At 44.0% G+C, this 13,175-nt stretch overlaps 33 non-coding genes and 5 pseudogenes across 33 annotated transcripts; all 38 read right to left on the bottom strand.

The window, feature by feature from the left end:
• Positions 1 to 42: 42 nt before the first annotated feature.
• Positions 43 to 160, bottom strand: LOC123736717 (uncharacterized; annotated as a pseudogene).
• A 139-nt stretch (positions 161 to 299) lies between these two features.
• Positions 300 to 417, bottom strand: LOC123736678 (5S ribosomal RNA). Its single transcript, XR_006766361.1, has one exon. It is a non-coding gene; the product is annotated as a 5S ribosomal RNA (ribosomal RNA).
• A 409-nt stretch (positions 418 to 826) lies between these two features.
• Positions 827 to 945, bottom strand: LOC123736820 (5S ribosomal RNA). Its single transcript, XR_006766409.1, has one exon. It is a non-coding gene; the product is annotated as a 5S ribosomal RNA (ribosomal RNA).
• Positions 946 to 1,084: 139 nt separating this feature from the next.
• Positions 1,085 to 1,202, bottom strand: LOC123736679 (5S ribosomal RNA). The gene has a single exon (XR_006766362.1). It is a non-coding gene; the product is annotated as a 5S ribosomal RNA (ribosomal RNA).
• A 139-nt stretch (positions 1,203 to 1,341) lies between these two features.
• LOC123736821 (5S ribosomal RNA) lies at positions 1,342 to 1,460 on the bottom strand. Its single transcript, XR_006766410.1, has one exon. It is a non-coding gene; the product is annotated as a 5S ribosomal RNA (ribosomal RNA).
• A 139-nt stretch (positions 1,461 to 1,599) lies between these two features.
• On the bottom strand, positions 1,600 to 1,718 carry LOC123736823 (5S ribosomal RNA). The gene has a single exon (XR_006766412.1). It is a non-coding gene; the product is annotated as a 5S ribosomal RNA (ribosomal RNA).
• A 409-nt stretch (positions 1,719 to 2,127) lies between these two features.
• LOC123736824 (5S ribosomal RNA) lies at positions 2,128 to 2,246 on the bottom strand. The gene has a single exon (XR_006766413.1). It is a non-coding gene; the product is annotated as a 5S ribosomal RNA (ribosomal RNA).
• Positions 2,247 to 2,385: 139 nt separating this feature from the next.
• On the bottom strand, positions 2,386 to 2,504 carry LOC123736825 (5S ribosomal RNA). The gene has a single exon (XR_006766414.1). It is a non-coding gene; the product is annotated as a 5S ribosomal RNA (ribosomal RNA).
• Positions 2,505 to 2,643: 139 nt separating this feature from the next.
• Positions 2,644 to 2,761, bottom strand: LOC123736680 (5S ribosomal RNA). The gene has a single exon (XR_006766363.1). It is a non-coding gene; the product is annotated as a 5S ribosomal RNA (ribosomal RNA).
• A 409-nt stretch (positions 2,762 to 3,170) lies between these two features.
• Positions 3,171 to 3,289, bottom strand: LOC123736826 (5S ribosomal RNA). The gene has a single exon (XR_006766415.1). It is a non-coding gene; the product is annotated as a 5S ribosomal RNA (ribosomal RNA).
• Positions 3,290 to 3,428: 139 nt separating this feature from the next.
• LOC123736827 (5S ribosomal RNA) lies at positions 3,429 to 3,547 on the bottom strand. Its single transcript, XR_006766416.1, has one exon. It is a non-coding gene; the product is annotated as a 5S ribosomal RNA (ribosomal RNA).
• Positions 3,548 to 3,686: 139 nt separating this feature from the next.
• LOC123736419 (5S ribosomal RNA) lies at positions 3,687 to 3,805 on the bottom strand. Its single transcript, XR_006766103.1, has one exon. It is a non-coding gene; the product is annotated as a 5S ribosomal RNA (ribosomal RNA).
• A 408-nt stretch (positions 3,806 to 4,213) lies between these two features.
• Positions 4,214 to 4,332, bottom strand: LOC123736420 (5S ribosomal RNA). Its single transcript, XR_006766104.1, has one exon. It is a non-coding gene; the product is annotated as a 5S ribosomal RNA (ribosomal RNA).
• A 139-nt stretch (positions 4,333 to 4,471) lies between these two features.
• LOC123736719 (uncharacterized) lies at positions 4,472 to 4,589 on the bottom strand (annotated as a pseudogene).
• A 139-nt stretch (positions 4,590 to 4,728) lies between these two features.
• Positions 4,729 to 4,846, bottom strand: LOC123736681 (5S ribosomal RNA). The gene has a single exon (XR_006766364.1). It is a non-coding gene; the product is annotated as a 5S ribosomal RNA (ribosomal RNA).
• Positions 4,847 to 4,985: 139 nt separating this feature from the next.
• Positions 4,986 to 5,104, bottom strand: LOC123736421 (5S ribosomal RNA). Its single transcript, XR_006766105.1, has one exon. It is a non-coding gene; the product is annotated as a 5S ribosomal RNA (ribosomal RNA).
• Positions 5,105 to 5,512: 408 nt separating this feature from the next.
• Positions 5,513 to 5,631, bottom strand: LOC123736422 (5S ribosomal RNA). Its single transcript, XR_006766106.1, has one exon. It is a non-coding gene; the product is annotated as a 5S ribosomal RNA (ribosomal RNA).
• A 139-nt stretch (positions 5,632 to 5,770) lies between these two features.
• Positions 5,771 to 5,888, bottom strand: LOC123736611 (5S ribosomal RNA). Its single transcript, XR_006766294.1, has one exon. It is a non-coding gene; the product is annotated as a 5S ribosomal RNA (ribosomal RNA).
• A 139-nt stretch (positions 5,889 to 6,027) lies between these two features.
• On the bottom strand, positions 6,028 to 6,146 carry LOC123736423 (5S ribosomal RNA). The gene has a single exon (XR_006766107.1). It is a non-coding gene; the product is annotated as a 5S ribosomal RNA (ribosomal RNA).
• Positions 6,147 to 6,285: 139 nt separating this feature from the next.
• Positions 6,286 to 6,404, bottom strand: LOC123736425 (5S ribosomal RNA). The gene has a single exon (XR_006766109.1). It is a non-coding gene; the product is annotated as a 5S ribosomal RNA (ribosomal RNA).
• A 409-nt stretch (positions 6,405 to 6,813) lies between these two features.
• Positions 6,814 to 6,932, bottom strand: LOC123736426 (5S ribosomal RNA). Its single transcript, XR_006766110.1, has one exon. It is a non-coding gene; the product is annotated as a 5S ribosomal RNA (ribosomal RNA).
• Positions 6,933 to 7,071: 139 nt separating this feature from the next.
• Positions 7,072 to 7,189, bottom strand: LOC123736683 (5S ribosomal RNA). The gene has a single exon (XR_006766366.1). It is a non-coding gene; the product is annotated as a 5S ribosomal RNA (ribosomal RNA).
• A 139-nt stretch (positions 7,190 to 7,328) lies between these two features.
• Positions 7,329 to 7,446, bottom strand: LOC123736720 (uncharacterized; annotated as a pseudogene).
• A 139-nt stretch (positions 7,447 to 7,585) lies between these two features.
• On the bottom strand, positions 7,586 to 7,704 carry LOC123736427 (5S ribosomal RNA). The gene has a single exon (XR_006766111.1). It is a non-coding gene; the product is annotated as a 5S ribosomal RNA (ribosomal RNA).
• Positions 7,705 to 8,113: 409 nt separating this feature from the next.
• Positions 8,114 to 8,232, bottom strand: LOC123736428 (5S ribosomal RNA). Its single transcript, XR_006766112.1, has one exon. It is a non-coding gene; the product is annotated as a 5S ribosomal RNA (ribosomal RNA).
• Positions 8,233 to 8,371: 139 nt separating this feature from the next.
• LOC123736429 (5S ribosomal RNA) lies at positions 8,372 to 8,490 on the bottom strand. Its single transcript, XR_006766113.1, has one exon. It is a non-coding gene; the product is annotated as a 5S ribosomal RNA (ribosomal RNA).
• Positions 8,491 to 8,899: 409 nt separating this feature from the next.
• Positions 8,900 to 9,018, bottom strand: LOC123736430 (5S ribosomal RNA). The gene has a single exon (XR_006766114.1). It is a non-coding gene; the product is annotated as a 5S ribosomal RNA (ribosomal RNA).
• A 139-nt stretch (positions 9,019 to 9,157) lies between these two features.
• Positions 9,158 to 9,275, bottom strand: LOC123736684 (5S ribosomal RNA). Its single transcript, XR_006766367.1, has one exon. It is a non-coding gene; the product is annotated as a 5S ribosomal RNA (ribosomal RNA).
• A 139-nt stretch (positions 9,276 to 9,414) lies between these two features.
• LOC123736685 (5S ribosomal RNA) lies at positions 9,415 to 9,532 on the bottom strand. Its single transcript, XR_006766368.1, has one exon. It is a non-coding gene; the product is annotated as a 5S ribosomal RNA (ribosomal RNA).
• A 139-nt stretch (positions 9,533 to 9,671) lies between these two features.
• LOC123736686 (5S ribosomal RNA) lies at positions 9,672 to 9,789 on the bottom strand. Its single transcript, XR_006766369.1, has one exon. It is a non-coding gene; the product is annotated as a 5S ribosomal RNA (ribosomal RNA).
• A 408-nt stretch (positions 9,790 to 10,197) lies between these two features.
• LOC123736431 (5S ribosomal RNA) lies at positions 10,198 to 10,316 on the bottom strand. Its single transcript, XR_006766115.1, has one exon. It is a non-coding gene; the product is annotated as a 5S ribosomal RNA (ribosomal RNA).
• A 139-nt stretch (positions 10,317 to 10,455) lies between these two features.
• On the bottom strand, positions 10,456 to 10,574 carry LOC123736432 (5S ribosomal RNA). Its single transcript, XR_006766116.1, has one exon. It is a non-coding gene; the product is annotated as a 5S ribosomal RNA (ribosomal RNA).
• Positions 10,575 to 10,954: 380 nt separating this feature from the next.
• LOC123736704 (uncharacterized) lies at positions 10,955 to 11,072 on the bottom strand (annotated as a pseudogene).
• A 139-nt stretch (positions 11,073 to 11,211) lies between these two features.
• On the bottom strand, positions 11,212 to 11,329 carry LOC123736721 (uncharacterized; annotated as a pseudogene).
• A 409-nt stretch (positions 11,330 to 11,738) lies between these two features.
• Positions 11,739 to 11,857, bottom strand: LOC123736474 (5S ribosomal RNA). The gene has a single exon (XR_006766158.1). It is a non-coding gene; the product is annotated as a 5S ribosomal RNA (ribosomal RNA).
• Positions 11,858 to 11,996: 139 nt separating this feature from the next.
• Positions 11,997 to 12,115, bottom strand: LOC123736433 (5S ribosomal RNA). Its single transcript, XR_006766117.1, has one exon. It is a non-coding gene; the product is annotated as a 5S ribosomal RNA (ribosomal RNA).
• A 409-nt stretch (positions 12,116 to 12,524) lies between these two features.
• LOC123736687 (5S ribosomal RNA) lies at positions 12,525 to 12,642 on the bottom strand. Its single transcript, XR_006766370.1, has one exon. It is a non-coding gene; the product is annotated as a 5S ribosomal RNA (ribosomal RNA).
• A 139-nt stretch (positions 12,643 to 12,781) lies between these two features.
• Positions 12,782 to 12,900, bottom strand: LOC123736509 (5S ribosomal RNA). Its single transcript, XR_006766194.1, has one exon. It is a non-coding gene; the product is annotated as a 5S ribosomal RNA (ribosomal RNA).
• Positions 12,901 to 13,175: the final 275 nt, after the last annotated feature.

A 13,175-nucleotide genomic window follows, 5' to 3' on the forward strand; every position in this document is an offset into this window, starting at 1 on the left:
GTTGCTGATGAAATAGTGCAGGGCACACCCTCGTGGACAAAATGCTTACAGCACCTGGTATTCCCAGGCGGTCTCCCATCCAAGTACTAACCAGGCCCGACCCTGCTTAGCTTCCGAGATCAGACGAGATCGGGCGTACCCAGGCTGGTATGGCCGTGGCGAGAAACAATCTCTTGCTACAACATATATAGTCAAAGTGAATCTGATAAAACAGACATTTAGTCAATTCATCATTAAATGCTTAATACAAGGCAGTGTTGCTGATGAAATAGTGCAGGAGCACACCCTCGTGGACAAAATGCTTACAGCACCTGGTATTCCCAGGCGGTCTCCCATCCAAGTACTAACCAGGCCCGACCCTGCTTAGCTTCCGAGATCAGACGAGATCGGGCGTACCCAGGCTGGTATGGCCGTAGCGAGAAACAATCTCTTGCTACAACATATATAGTCAAAGTGAGTGTGATAAACAGACATTGCATTTTCACCAATTAGATAAGCAGCTTGAACTTTGTGTCACTGAAAAAGTAGAAGAAATTACAAACACTGTTCCCATCACTTTTTAGCACAGGTAGTTGGATAAAATACAAACTTTATTTCCTTTCATCATTTGAACAGGGCAAAGGAGCACAAAGCACACACAAGCTGCATTCAGCAACAATATTCTTGTTTGTCTTATAAATACAAGGCAGATGCTAATTGAAAACACAAGGAAATTTGATCCTATTAAAAAGGCAGGAAGCTGCATTTAGTCAATTCATCATTAAATGCTTACTACAAGGCAGTGTTGCTGATGAAATAGTGCAGGGGCACACCCTCGTGGACAAAATGCTTACAGCACCTGGTATTCCCAGGCGGTCTCCCATCCAAGTACTAACCAGGCCCGACCCTGCTTAGCTTCCGAGATCAGACGAGATCGGGCGTACCCAGGCTGGTATGGCCGTAAGCGAGAAACAATCTCTTGCTACAACATATATAGTCAAAGTGAGTCTGATAAAACAGACATTTAGTCAATTCATCATTAAATGCTTAATACAAGGCAGTGTTGCTGATGAAATAGTGCAAGAGCACACCCTCGTGGACAAAATGCTTACAGCACCTGGTATTCCCAGGCGGTCTCCCATCCAAGTACTAACCAGGCCCGACCCTGCTTAGCTTCCGAGATCAGACGAGATCGGGCGTACCCAGGCTGGTATGGCCGTAGCGAGATACAATCTCTTGCTACAACATATATAGTCAAAGTGAGTCTGATAAAACAGACATTTAGTCAATTCATCATTAAATGCTTAATACAAGGCAGTGTTGCTGATGAAATAGTGCAAGAGCACACCCTCGTGGACAAAATGCTTACAGCACCTGGTATTCCCAGGCGGTCTCCCATCCAAGTACTAACCAGGCCCGACCCTGCTTAGCTTCCGAGATCAGACGAGATCGGGCGTACCCAGGCTGGTATGGCCGTAAGCGAGATACAATCTCTTGCTACAACATATATAGTCAAAGTGAGTCTGATAAAACAGACATTTAGTCAATTCATCATTAAATGCTTAATACAAGGCAGTGTTGCTGATGAAATAGTGCAAGAGCACACCCTCGTGGACAAAATGCTTACAGCACCTGGTATTCCCAGGCGGTCTCCCATCCAAGTACTAACCAGGCCCGACCCTGCTTAGCTTCCGAGATCAGACGAGATCGGGCGTACCCAGGCTGGTATGGCCGTAAGCGAGAAACAATCTCTTGCTACAACATATATAGTCAAAGTGAGTGTGATAAACAGACATTGCATTTTCACCAATTAGATAAGCAGCTTGAACTTTGTGTCACTGAAAAAGTAGAAGAAATTACAAACACTGTTCCCATCACTTTTTAGCACAGGTAGTTGGATAAAATACAAACTTTATTTCCTTTCATCATTTGAACAGGGCAAAGGAGCACAAAGCACACACAAGCTGCATTCAGCAACAATATTCTTGTTTGTCTTATAAATACAAGGCAGATGCTAATTGAAAACACAAGGAAATTTGATCCTATTAAAAAGGCAGGAAGCTGCATTTAGTCAATTCATCATTAAATGCTTACTACAAGGCAGTGTTGCTGATGAAATAGTGCAGGGGCACACCCTCGTGGACAAAATGCTTACAGCACCTGGTATTCCCAGGCGGTCTCCCATCCAAGTACTAACCAGGCCCGACCCTGCTTAGCTTCCGAGATCAGACGAGATCGGGCGTACCCAGGCTGGTATGGCCGTAAGCGAGAAACAATCTCTTGCTACAACATATATAGTCAAAGTGAATCTGATAAAACAGACATTTAGTCAATTCATCATTAAATGCTTAATACAAGGCAGTGTTGCTGATGAAATAGTGCAAGAGCACACCCTCGTGGACAAAATGCTTACAGCACCTGGTATTCCCAGGCGGTCTCCCATCCAAGTACTAACCAGGCCCGACCCTGCTTAGCTTCCGAGATCAGACGAGATCGGGCGTACCCAGGCTGGTATGGCCGTAAGCGAGATACAATCTCTTGCTACAACATATATAGTCAAAGTGAGTCTGATAAAACAGACATTTAGTCAATTCATCATTAAATGCTTACTACAAGGCAGTGTTGCTGATGAAATAGTGCAAGAGCACACCCTCGTGGACAAAATGCTTACAGCACCTGGTATTCCCAGGCGGTCTCCCATCCAAGTACTAACCAGGCCCGACCCTGCTTAGCTTCCGAGATCAGACGAGATCGGGCGTACCCAGGCTGGTATGGCCGTAGCGAGAAACAATCTCTTGCTACAACATATATAGTCAAAGTGAGTGTGATAAACAGAGATTGCATTTTCACCAATTAGATAAGCAGCTTGAACTTTGTGTCACTGAAAAAGTAGAAGAAATTACAAACACTGTTCCCATCACTTTTTAGCACAGGTAGTTGGATAAAATACAAACTTTATTTCCTTTCATCATTTGAACAGGGCAAAGGAGCACAAAGCACACACAAGCTGCATTCAGCAACAATATTCTTGTTTGTCTTATAAATACAAGGCAGATGCTAATTGAAAACACAAGGAAATTTGATCCTATTAAAAAGGCAGGAAGCTGCATTTAGTCAATTCATCATTAAATGCTTACTACAAGGCAGTGTTGCTGATGAAATAGTGCAGGGGCACACCCTCGTGGACAAAATGCTTACAGCACCTGGTATTCCCAGGCGGTCTCCCATCCAAGTACTAACCAGGCCCGACCCTGCTTAGCTTCCGAGATCAGACGAGATCGGGCGTACCCAGGCTGGTATGGCCGTAAGCGAGAAACAATCTCTTGCTACAACATATATAGTCAAAGTGAATCTGATAAAACAGACATTTAGTCAATTCATCATTAAATGCTTAATACAAGGCAGTGTTGCTGATGAAATAGTGCAAGAGCACACCCTCGTGGACAAAATGCTTACAGCACCTGGTATTCCCAGGCGGTCTCCCATCCAAGTACTAACCAGGCCCGACCCTGCTTAGCTTCCGAGATCAGACGAGATCGGGCGTACCCAGGCTGGTATGGCCGTAAGCGAGAAACAATCTCTTGCTACAACATATATAGTCAAAGTGAGTCTGATAAAACAGACATTTAGTCAATTCATCATTAAATGCTTACTACAAGGCAGTGTTGCTGATGAAATAGTGCAAGAGCACACCCTCGTGGACAAAATGCTTACAGCACCTGGTATTCCCAGGCGGTCTCCCATCCAAGTACTAACCAGGCCCGACCCTGCTTAGCTTCCGAGATCAGACGAGATCGGGCGTACCCAGGCTGGTATGGCCGTAAGCGAGAAACAATCTCTTGCTACAACATATATAGTCAAAGTGAGTGTGATAAACAGACATTGCATTTTCACCAATTAGATAAGCAGCTTGAACTTTGTGTCACTGAAAAAGTAGAAGAAATTACAAACACTGTTCCCATCACTTTTTAGCACAGGTAGTTGGATAAAATACAAACTTTATTTCCTTTCATCATTTGAACAGGGCAAAGGAGCACAAAGCACACACAAGCTGCATTCAGCAACAATATTCTTGTTTGTCTTATAAATACAAGGCAGATGCTAATTGAAAACACAAGGAAATTTGATCCTATTAAAAGGCAGGAAGCTGCATTTAGTCAATTCATCATTAAATGCTTACTACAAGGCAGTGTTGCTGATGAAATAGTGCAGGGGCACACCCTCGTGGACAAAATGCTTACAGCACCTGGTATTCCCAGGCGGTCTCCCATCCAAGTACTAACCAGGCCCGACCCTGCTTAGCTTCCGAGATCAGACGAGATCGGGCGTACCCAGGCTGGTATGGCCGTAAGCGAGAAACAATCTCTTGCTACAACATATATAGTCAAAGTGAATCTGATAAAACAGACATTTAGTCAATTCATCATTAAATGCTTAATACAAGGCAGTGTTGCTGATGAAATAGTGCAAGAGCACACCCTCGTGGACAAAATGCTTACAGCACCTGGTATTCCCAGGCGGTCTCCCATCCAAGTACTAACCAGGCCCGACCCTGCTTAGCTTCCGAGATCAGACGAGATCGGGCGTACCCAGGCTGGTATGGCCGTGGCGAGATACAATCTCTTGCTACAACATATATAGTCAAAGTGAGTCTGATAAAACAGACATTTAGTCAATTCATCATTAAATGCTTAATACAAGGCAGTGTTGCTGATGAAATAGTGCAAGAGCACACCCTCGTGGACAAAATGCTTACAGCACCTGGTATTCCCAGGCGGTCTCCCATCCAAGTACTAACCAGGCCCGACCCTGCTTAGCTTCCGAGATCAGACGAGATCGGGCGTACCCAGGCTGGTATGGCCGTAGCGAGATACAATCTCTTGCTACAACATATATAGTCAAAGTGAGTCTGATAAAACAGACATTTAGTCAATTCATCATTAAATGCTTAATACAAGGCAGTGTTGCTGATGAAATAGTGCAAGAGCACACCCTCGTGGACAAAATGCTTACAGCACCTGGTATTCCCAGGCGGTCTCCCATCCAAGTACTAACCAGGCCCGACCCTGCTTAGCTTCCGAGATCAGACGAGATCGGGCGTACCCAGGCTGGTATGGCCGTAAGCGAGAAACAATCTCTTGCTACAACATATATAGTCAAAGTGAGTGTGATAAACAGACATTGCATTTTCACCAATTAGATAAGCAGCTTGAACTTTGTGTCACTGAAAAAGTAGAAGAAATTACAAACACTGTTCCCATCACTTTTTAGCACAGGTAGTTGGATAAAATACAAACTTTATTTCCTTTCATCATTTGAACAGGGCAAAGGAGCACAAAGCACACACAAGCTGCATTCAGCAACAATATTCTTGTTTGTCTTATAAATACAAGGCAGATGCTAATTGAAAACACAAGGAAATTTGATCCTATTAAAAGGCAGGAAGCTGCATTTAGTCAATTCATCATTAAATGCTTACTACAAGGCAGTGTTGCTGATGAAATAGTGCAGGGGCACACCCTCGTGGACAAAATGCTTACAGCACCTGGTATTCCCAGGCGGTCTCCCATCCAAGTACTAACCAGGCCCGACCCTGCTTAGCTTCCGAGATCAGACGAGATCGGGCGTACCCAGGCTGGTATGGCCGTAAGCGAGAAACAATCTCTTGCTACAACATATATAGTCAAAGTGAATCTGATAAAACAGACATTTAGTCAATTCATCATTAAATGCTTAATACAAGGCAGTGTTGCTGATGAAATAGTGCAAGAGCACACCCTCGTGGACAAAATGCTTACAGCACCTGGTATTCCCAGGCGGTCTCCCATCAAGTACTAACCAGGCCCGACCCTGCTTAGCTTCCGAGATCAGACGAGATCGGGCGTACCCAGGCTGGTATGGCCGTAAGCGAGATACAATCTCTTGCTACAACATATATAGTCAAAGTGAGTCTGATAAAACAGACATTTAGTCAATTCATCATTAAATGCTTAATACAAGGCAGTGTTGCTGATGAAATAGTGCAAGAGCACACCCTCGTGGACAAAATGCTTACAGCACCTGGTATTCCCAGGCGGTCTCCCATCCAAGTACTAACCAGGCCCGACCCTGCTTAGCTTCCGAGATCAGACGAGATCGGGCGTACCCAGGCTGGTATGGCCGTAAGCGAGATACAATCTCTTGCTACAACATATATAGTCAAAGTGAGTCTGATAAAACAGACATTTAGTCAATTCATCATTAAATGCTTAATACAAGGCAGTGTTGCTGATGAAATAGTGCAAGAGCACACCCTCGTGGACAAAATGCTTACAGCACCTGGTATTCCCAGGCGGTCTCCCATCCAAGTACTAACCAGGCCCGACCCTGCTTAGCTTCCGAGATCAGACGAGATCGGGCGTACCCAGGCTGGTATGGCCGTAAGCGAGAAACAATCTCTTGCTACAACATATATAGTCAAAGTGAGTGTGATAAACAGACATTGCATTTTCACCAATTAGATAAGCAGCTTGAACTTTGTGTCACTGAAAAAGTAGAAGAAATTACAAACACTGTTCCCATCACTTTTTAGCACAGGTAGTTGGATAAAATACAAACTTTATTTCCTTTCATCATTTGAACAGGGCAAAGGAGCACAAAGCACACACAAGCTGCATTCAGCAACAATATTCTTGTTTGTCTTATAAATACAAGGCAGATGCTAATTGAAAACACAAGGAAATTTGATCCTATTAAAAAGGCAGGAAGCTGCATTTAGTCAATTCATCATTAAATGCTTACTACAAGGCAGTGTTGCTGATGAAATAGTGCAAGGGCACACCCTCGTGGACAAAATGCTTACAGCACCTGGTATTCCCAGGCGGTCTCCCATCCAAGTACTAACCAGGCCCGACCCTGCTTAGCTTCCGAGATCAGACGAGATCGGGCGTACCCAGGCTGGTATGGCCGTAAGCGAGAAACAATCTCTTGCTACAACATATATAGTCAAAGTGAGTCTGATAAAACAGACATTTAGTCAATTCATCATTAAATGCTTAATACAAGGCAGTGTTGCTGATGAAATAGTGCAAGAGCACACCCTCGTGGACAAAATGCTTACAGCACCTGGTATTCCCAGGCGGTCTCCCATCCAAGTACTAACCAGGCCCGACCCTGCTTAGCTTCCGAGATCAGACGAGATCGGGCGTACCCAGGCTGGTATGGCCGTAGCGAGATACAATCTCTTGCTACAACATATATAGTCAAAGTGAGTCTGATAAAACAGACATTTAGTCAATTCATCATTAAATGCTTAATACAAGGCAGTGTTGCTGATGAAATAGTGCAAGAGCACACCCTCGTGGACAAAATGCTTACAGCACCTGGTATTCCCAGGCGGTCTCCCATCCAAGTACTAACCAGGCCCGACCCTGCTTAGCTTCCGAGATCAGACGAGATCGGGCGTACCCAGGCTGGTATGGCCGTGGCGAGATACAATCTCTTGCTACAACATATATAGTCAAAGTGAGTCTGATAAAACAGACATTTAGTCAATTCATCATTAAATGCTTAATACAAGGCAGTGTTGCTGATGAAATAGTGCAAGAGCACACCCTCGTGGACAAAATGCTTACAGCACCTGGTATTCCCAGGCGGTCTCCCATCCAAGTACTAACCAGGCCCGACCCTGCTTAGCTTCCGAGATCAGACGAGATCGGGCGTACCCAGGCTGGTATGGCCGTAAGCGAGAAACAATCTCTTGCTACAACATATATAGTCAAAGTGAGTGTGATAAACAGACATTGCATTTTCACCAATTAGATAAGCAGCTTGAACTTTGTGTCACTGAAAAAGTAGAAGAAATTACAAACACTGTTCCCATCACTTTTTAGCACAGGTAGTTGGATAAAATACAAACTTTATTTCCTTTCATCATTTGAACAGGGCAAAGGAGCACAAAGCACACACAAGCTGCATTCAGCAACAATATTCTTGTTTGTCTTATAAATACAAGGCAGATGCTAATTGAAAACACAAGGAAATTTGATCCTATTAAAAAGGCAGGAAGCTGCATTTAGTCAATTCATCATTAAATGCTTACTACAAGGCAGTGTTGCTGATGAAATAGTGCAGGGGCACACCCTCGTGGACAAAATGCTTACAGCACCTGGTATTCCCAGGCGGTCTCCCATCCAAGTACTAACCAGGCCCGACCCTGCTTAGCTTCCGAGATCAGACGAGATCGGGCGTACCCAGGCTGGTATGGCCGTAAGCGAGAAACAATCTCTTGCTACAACATATATAGTCAAAGTGAGTCTGATAAAACAGACATTTAGTCAATTCATCATTAAATGCTTAATACAAGGCAGTGTTGCTGATGAAATAGTGCAGGGGCACACCCTCGTGGACAAAATGCTTACAGCACCTGGTATTCCCAGGCGGTCTCCCATCCAAGTACTAACCAGGCCCGACCCTGCTTAGCTTCCGAGATCAGACGAGATCGGGCGTACCCAGGCTGGTATGGCCGTAAGCGAGAAACAATCTCTTGCTACAACATATATAGTCAAAGTGAGTGTGATAAACAGACATTGCATTTTCACCAATTAGATAAGCAGCTTGAACTTTGTGTCACTGAAAAAGTAGAAGAAATTACAAACACTGTTCCCATCACTTTTTAGCACAGGTAGTTGGATAAAATACAAACTTTATTTCCTTTCATCATTTGAACAGGGCAAAGGAGCACAAAGCACACACAAGCTGCATTCAGCAACAATATTCTTGTTTGTCTTATAAATACAAGGCAGATGCTAATTGAAAACACAAGGAAATTTGATCCTATTAAAAAGGCAGGAAGCTGCATTTAGTCAATTCATCATTAAATGCTTACTACAAGGCAGTGTTGCTGATGAAATAGTGCAGGGGCACACCCTCGTGGACAAAATGCTTACAGCACCTGGTATTCCCAGGCGGTCTCCCATCCAAGTACTAACCAGGCCCGACCCTGCTTAGCTTCCGAGATCAGACGAGATCGGGCGTACCCAGGCTGGTATGGCCGTAAGCGAGAAACAATCTCTTGCTACAACATATATAGTCAAAGTGAGTCTGATAAAACAGACATTTAGTCAATTCATCATTAAATGCTTACTACAAGGCAGTGTTGCTGATGAAATAGTGCAAGAGCACACCCTCGTGGACAAAATGCTTACAGCACCTGGTATTCCCAGGCGGTCTCCCATCCAAGTACTAACCAGGCCCGACCCTGCTTAGCTTCCGAGATCAGACGAGATCGGGCGTACCCAGGCTGGTATGGCCGTAGCGAGAAACAATCTCTTGCTACAACATATATAGTCAAAGTGAGTCTGATAAAACAGACATTTAGTCAATTCATCATTAAATGCTTAATACAAGGCAGTGTTGCTGATGAAATAGTGCAAGAGCACACCCTCGTGGACAAAATGCTTACAGCACCTGGTATTCCCAGGCGGTCTCCCATCCAAGTACTAACCAGGCCCGACCCTGCTTAGCTTCCGAGATCAGACGAGATCGGGCGTACCCAGGCTGGTATGGCCGTAGCGAGATACAATCTCTTGCTACAACATATATAGTCAAAGTGAGTCTGATAAAACAGACATTTAGTCAATTCATCATTAAATGCTTACTACAAGGCAGTGTTGCTGATGAAATAGTGCAAGAGCACACCCTCGTGGACAAAATGCTTACAGCACCTGGTATTCCCAGGCGGTCTCCCATCCAAGTACTAACCAGGCCCGACCCTGCTTAGCTTCCGAGATCAGACGAGATCGGGCGTACCCAGGCTGGTATGGCCGTAGCGAGAAACAATCTCTTGCTACAACATATATAGTCAAAGTGAGTGTGATAAACAGACATTGCATTTTCACCAATTAGATAAGCAGCTTGAACTTTGTGTCACTGAAAAAGTAGAAGAAATTACAAACACTGTTCCCATCACTTTTTAGCACAGGTAGTTGGATAAAATACAAACTTTATTTCCTTTCATCATTTGAACAGGGCAAAGGAGCACAAAGCACACACAAGCTGCATTCAGCAACAATATTCTTGTTTGTCTTATAAATACAAGGCAGATGCTAATTGAAAACACAAGGAAATTTGATCCTATTAAAAGGCAGGAAGCTGCATTTAGTCAATTCATCATTAAATGCTTACTACAAGGCAGTGTTGCTGATGAAATAGTGCAGGGGCACACCCTCGTGGACAAAATGCTTACAGCACCTGGTATTCCCAGGCGGTCTCCCATCCAAGTACTAACCAGGCCCGACCCTGCTTAGCTTCCGAGATCAGACGAGATCGGGCGTACCCAGGCTGGTATGGCCGTAAGCGAGAAACAATCTCTTGCTACAACATATATAGTCAAAGTGAATCTGATAAAACAGACATTTAGTCAATTCATCATTAAATGCTTACTACAAGGCAGTGTTGCTGATGAAATAGTGCAAGAGCACACCCTCGTGGACAAAATGCTTACAGCACCTGGTATTCCCAGGCGGTCTCCCATCCAAGTACTAACCAGGCCCGACCCTGCTTAGCTTCCGAGATCAGACGAGATCGGGCGTACCCAGGCTGGTATGGCCGTAAGCGAGAAACAATCTCTTGCTACAACATATATAGTCAAAGTGAGTGTGATAAACAGATTGTTTTCACCAATTGTGCGCTGAACTTTGTGTCACTGAAAAAGTAGAAGAAATTAAAACACTGTTCCCATCACTTTTTGCACGGTAGTTGGATAAAAAAAATTTTCCTTTCATCATTTGAACGGCAAAGGGCACAAAGCACACACAACTGCATTCGAAAAATCTTGTTTGTCTTATAAATACAAGGCAGATGCTAATTGAAAACACAAGGAAATTTGATCCTATTAAAAGGCAGGAAGCTGCATTTAGTCAATTCATCATTAAATGCTTACTACAAGGCAGTGTTGCTGATGAAATAGTGCAAGAGCACACCCTCGTGGACAAAATGCTTACAGCACCTGGTATTCCCAGGCGGTCTCCCATCCAAGTACTAACCAGGCCCGACCCTGCTTAGCTTCCGAGATCAGACGAGATCGGGCGTACCCAGGCTGATATGGCCGTAGCGAGAAACAATCTCTTGCTACAACATATATAGTCAAAGTGAGTCTGATAAAACAGACATTTAGTCAATTCATCATTAAATGCTTACTACAAGGCAGTGTTGCTGATGAAATAGTGCAAGAGCACACCCTCGTGGACAAAATGCTTACAGCACCTGGTATTCCCAGGCGGTCTCCCATCCAAGTACTAACCAGGCCCGACCCTGCTTAGCTTCCGAGATCAGACGAGATCGGGCGTACCCAGGCTGGTATGGCCGTGGCGAGAAACAATCTCTTGCTACAACATATATAGTCAAAGTGAGTGTGATAAACAGACATTGCATTTTCACCAATTAGATAAGCAGCTTGAACTTTGTGTCACTGAAAAAGTAGAAGAAATTACAAACACTGTTCCCATCACTTTTTAGCACAGGTAGTTGGATAAAATACAAACTTTATTTCCTTTCATCATTTGAACAGGGCAAAGGAGCACAAAGCACACACAAGCTGCATTCAGCAACAATATTCTTGTTTGTCTTATAAATACAAGGCAGATGCTAATTGAAAACACAAGGAAATTTGATCCTATTAAAAAGGCAGGAAGCTGCATTTAGTCAATTCATCATTAAATGCTTACTACAAGGCAGTGTTGCTGATGAAATAGTGCAGGGGCACACCCTCGTGGACAAAATGCTTACAGCACCTGGTATTCCCAGGCGGTCTCCCATCCAAGTACTAACCAGGCCCGACCCTGCTTAGCTTCCGAGATCAGACGAGATCGGGCGTACCCAGGCTGATATGGCCGTAAGCGAGAAACAATCTCTTGCTACAACATATATAGTCAAAGTGAGTCTGATAAAACAGACATTTAGTCAATTCATCATTAAATGCTTACTACAAGGCAGTGTTGCTGATGAAATAGTGCAGGGGCACACCCTCGTGGACAAAATGCTTACAGCACCTGGTATTCCCAGGCGGTCTCCCATCCAAGTACTAACCAGGCCCGACCCTGCTTAGCTTCCGAGATCAGACGAGATCGGGCGTACCCAGGCTGGTATGGCCGTAAGCGAGAAACAATCTCTTGCTACAACATATATAGTCAAAGTGAGTGTGATAAACAGACATTGCATTTTCACCAATTAGATAAGCAGCTTGAACTTTGTGTCACTGAAAAAGTAGAAGAAATTACAAACACTGTTCCCATCACTTTTTAGCACAGGTAGTTGGATAAAATACAAACTTTATTTCCTTTCATCATTTGAACAGGGCAAAGGAGCACAAAGCACACAGAAGCTGCATTCAGCAACAATATTCTTGTTTGTCTTATAAATACAAGGCAGATGCTAATTGAAAACACAAGGAAATTTGATCCTATTAAAAAGGCAGGAAGCTGCATTTAGTCAATTCATCATTAAATGCTTACTACAAGGCAGTGTTGCTGATGAAATAGTGCAAGAGCACACCCTCGTGGACAAAATGCTTACAGCACCTGGTATTCCCAGGCGGTCTCCCATCCAAGTACTAACCAGGCCCGACCCTGCTTAGCTTCCGAGATCAGACGAGATCGGGCGTACCCAGGCTGGTATGGCCGTAGCGAGAAACAATCTCTTGCTACAACATATATAGTCAAAGTGAGTCTGATAAAACAGACATTTAGTCAATTCATCATTAAATGCTTACTACAAGGCAGTGTTGCTGATGAAATAGTGCAAGAGCACACCCTCGTGGACAAAATGCTTACAGCACCTGGTATTCCCAGGGAGTCTCCCATCCAAGTACTAACCAGGCCCGACCCTGCTTAGCTTCCGAGATCAGACGAGATCGGGCGTACCCAGGCTGGTATGGCCGTAAGCGAGAAACAATCTCTTGCTACAACATATATAGTCAAAGTGAGTGTGATAAACAGACATTGCATTTTCACCAATTAGATAAGCAGCTTGAACTTTGTGTCACTGAAAAAGTAGAAGAAATTACAAACACTGTTCCCATCACTTTTTAGCACAGGTAGTTGGATAAAATACAAACTTTATTTCCTTTCATCATTTGAACAGGGCAAAGGAGCACAAAGCACACACAAGCTGCATTCAGCAACAATATTCTTGTTTGTCTTATAAATACAAGGCAGATG

This window comes from Salmo salar, unplaced genomic scaffold, assembly GCF_905237065.1.
Source record: "Salmo salar unplaced genomic scaffold, Ssal_v3.1, whole genome shotgun sequence".
NCBI lineage: Eukaryota > Metazoa > Chordata > Actinopteri > Salmoniformes > Salmonidae > Salmo > Salmo salar.